This window comes from Physeter macrocephalus, chromosome 16 (assembly GCF_002837175.3).
Source record: "Physeter macrocephalus isolate SW-GA chromosome 16, ASM283717v5, whole genome shotgun sequence".
NCBI classification, from domain to species: Eukaryota; Metazoa; Chordata; class Mammalia; order Artiodactyla; family Physeteridae; genus Physeter; species Physeter macrocephalus.
In genome coordinates, this window is record NC_041229.1 from 85,424,628 (window position 1) to 85,428,313 (window position 3,686).

The 3,686-nt window shown below is 42.8% G+C and overlaps 1 long non-coding RNA gene across 1 annotated transcript in view; it reads left to right on the forward strand.

Annotated features, from left to right (window-relative positions):
- Window positions 1-1,770, forward strand: part of LOC114483982 (uncharacterized) — a 17,330-nt gene extending 15,560 nt beyond the window's left edge. The window contains exon 3 of the long non-coding RNA XR_003676360.1: window positions 1,695-1,770. This is a non-coding gene — a long non-coding RNA (uncharacterized lncRNA). The remainder of the gene's footprint in view (window positions 1-1,694) is intronic.
- Window positions 1,771-3,686: the final 1,916 nt, after the last annotated feature.

The window sequence follows — 3,686 nt, forward strand, 5'->3', positions numbered from 1 at the left end:
CTCCGGACGAGCAGGCTCAGCGGCCATGGCTCACGGGCCTGGCCACTCCGCGGCATGGGATCTTCCCCGACCGGGGCACGAACCCGTGTCCCCTGCATCGGCAGGCGGACTCTCAACCACTGCGCCACCAGGGAAGCCCAGCAAAGCTAGTTTTTGATTCTCACCTTTATAAGTCCTGTTTGAAAGGTGGCCACTCTCCTTGGAATGTGAATGTATGTGGTAGCTACTATTTTCTCTCAACCTTTGAGGCTGTAGCTGAAACTAAGACAGAAAGTGTCTCATTATAACATCCTACTTAACTTACATATCCAGAGAATACTTCTTCAAGGGTACCCAAGAGACTTGGGTACCAGGGTACCCTGGTGCTTGACTCCAGGAGACTGAGGGGCTGCAGGTAAGAGATATAGAGGGAGACATTTCACGGTATAGACTCTTGTACCTTTAAAATTTTGTACCATGGGCATTTGTTACCTATTCCATATGTATAATAATCTTATCCTAAGATGCTTCCTCTTGTAAAGTCAGAGCAAAAACACTAAAAAATGATGGTTGGTTTTTTTGTTTAATAAATTGATTTATTTATTTTTGGCTGCGTTGGGTCTTCGTTGCTGCACGTGGGCTTTCTCTAGTTCTGGCGAGCCGGGGGCTACTCTTTGTTGCGGGGCACCGGCTCCAGGCACGTGGGCTTCAGTAGTTGTGGCTCACAGGCTCTAGAGCGCAGGCTCAGTAGTTGTGGTGCATGGGCTCTGTTGCTCCATGGCATGTGGGATCTTCCTGGACCAGGGCTCGAACCCGTGTCCCCTTGCATTGGCAGGCACATTGTTAACCACTGCGCCACCAGGGAAGTCCCGATGGTTGTTTTTTAAAAGCAAGATTATAACTCAAGGCACGACGTGAAGAATTGTTGTAATTATATAGATTGCCAAACCAAGAAAGGCAATTTATCTTTAATTCTCCAAGTACCTCAGTTCTGTGTTTTGTTAGGACTAAATTATATTGTCTCAATTCTTCACTGCTTATTTCTGCCTTCCTGGTACCACTGAAATGATAAATTATGGTTGACTCAGTTGTACTTAAATTCTGTTTAACATTTGAGTTTGAGTTATAGAAGTGTAAAGTTGGAAGGAAACCTAAAAAGTATTATTTGACTGTTCTTTAAGTCATGAATGAAAAGCTGAGGCCTCCATAGTAAGTAATCACAACAGAAACATACTTCAGTAAGTCTTTGGAGTGCAAGGAAGCCTGCCTGTTTTTTGTCGTGTGTGTGTGTGTGTGTGTGTGTGTGTGTGTGTTGTTTTTTATTTAAAGCAAGTGTTGAAGATAAATGAGAGTATTTACTGCATTATATAATCAGTGATAGCAATTGTTCCTGCCTTGTGTTACCCTTAGGGTAGGACTCAGTACTTCCCTTTATATCTCAAAAGAAAATCTATTCTACAAGGCAATAGAAGGAAGGTTTTGTAGAGAAGATGGGGTTGGAGGGTTGCATGATATAACACACAGTAAAATTTAATAAAAATCGCCATTAACCAGTTCTGTTCACTCCCCAAGTTCATCTCCAGACACCAGCTACCTCCGCTCCCTTCTAAGTCTTTTTCTGAGGCAGCCTTGTCAGGTGCACCTGGTTATAATCTGCTTTATAGCCCCTGGGATCGTCCCTCCAAACTCATAAATCTCTCCTTTTTCTCCTGCAGGGCAAGTCAGCTCTCTTCTGGTTTCTTCACACCTAAAATCCTGTTCACCTAATGATATACTTCCATTAGAAGAAAGCAAGTAATAAACAAAATTTTAAAATCTTCTTTGTCTCAACACAAAATTTTTTTCTTGTCACCTTGCAAGAAAGCAACAATAAGTAACACAGAATCATGTTTCTACAGTTGAGGACATTGGGTGTCACAAAACCCCAGACTATTAGAGGTAAAAAGGTCCTGATTTCATAGATGAAGAAACTGATACCTAGAACAAGATCCATGAAAGACTGTTAGTTATCCTCCAAAATGTTTCTCCATCTTCCAAAGTAATAGATTTATAGCTTGGTGTGGTCACATGACTAAATTCTTACCAATGGAATGGGAACAGAGGTGACTTGTGCAGCTTCTAAATCACAAAAACATCATGATATTCTAAATGTGGTCCTTGGGCTGGTAGCATCAGCATCAGAACTTGTTAGGGTAAGCCCCACCCCAGATGTACTTCATCAGAGTCTGAAGTTTAACAAGATGACCAAGATATTCACATTTATTTTAAAGTTTGGGAAGAACCACTTAGAAGATAGCAGAGCTACAAGATGGAAGGAATCAGGGTCCCTGATTGTTAAGAGCTGGACCCCCCTAACAACCACCTGCTTTTTCCCCCAATTTTTTTATTGTGGTAAAATACACATAACAAAAATTACCATCTTAACTATTTTAAAGTGTACACTTCGGGGGTATTAAATACATTCATATTGTTGTGCAACCATCACCACCACCCATCTCCGGAACTCTCTTCATTTTGCAAAACTGAAACTCTATACTTCCCTATTCTCCCTTCCCCCAGCTCCTGGCAACCACCATTCTACTGTCTGCTGGATGCACCTACTTTGGAGCTATTAAGAGAGAGAGAGAGAGAAAAACAAACTTCTAACTTATTTAAGCCACTATGGTTGGGGGGTGTGCTACTCAGATTCCCCTCCTGTAGGACTGAAACACTCATTTCCTCAGCTGCTACAAGTACTGGCAGATGACAGCCTTATCTGAGCCTCTCTCCAGAAATTGCCCTTGACTGAAGGGAGATACCTCACTCAAGGTCTTCCCAGGGTCAGCCATTCCAGATCCAATGGATACAACTTGGAATAACTCAGAAAAATCATTCCAGCTACAAAGCTTCTTTGAGTTATTGTGATTGCATAACAGTTCAACTTTTCGCTCTGCCTAATTCTGCTTCCTTTACTCCCCCACAGGGTTGATCTCGTGAATACTCCCCAATAAACCCTCATTTATCATCCTTGGCCAGGGATAAGAACTATCATAATGGGGAAAACCATACCTCTAGATCTAGCAGCCAAGATAATAAATAAAAAATAATATCATGTTCTGGGGGGTGATGATAAAGATTGTTGGCTTCATAGAGTCACTTTTTTTTTAAATTTATTTTTTATTAAAAATTTTAAAAAATTTTTGGCTGCATTGGATCTTCGTTGCTGCGTGCGGGCTTTCCCTAGTTGCGGCGAGTGGGGGCTACTCTTCATTGCAGTGAGCAGGCTTCTCACTGCAGTGGCTTCTCTTGTTGCAGAGCACAGGCTCTAGGCACACGGACTTCAGTAGTTGTGGCACGCAGGCTCAGTACTTGTGGCTCGCGGGCTCTAGAGCACAGGCTCAGTGGTTGTGGTGCATGGGCTTAGTTGCTCCGCGGCATGTGGGATCTTCCCAGACCAGGAATCAAACCTGTGTCCCCTGCATTGGCAGGCGGATTCTTAACCATTGTGCCACCAGGGAAGCCCCATAGGGTCACTCTTATGAGATCTAATGGGTGCAGAGGTGGTTGTCCTCGCAATATCTCCATTTCTAAAAACTACCAAAATGTCTTTCAAAGTGTCTGTGCCATTTTATGTCACCATCTGCAATGTTTAAGAGTTCCAGCTTATCACTTAGCTTTGGTCTTGGTTTTGGTTTTGTTTCTTAGCCATTTGGTGCATAGTTGATTTT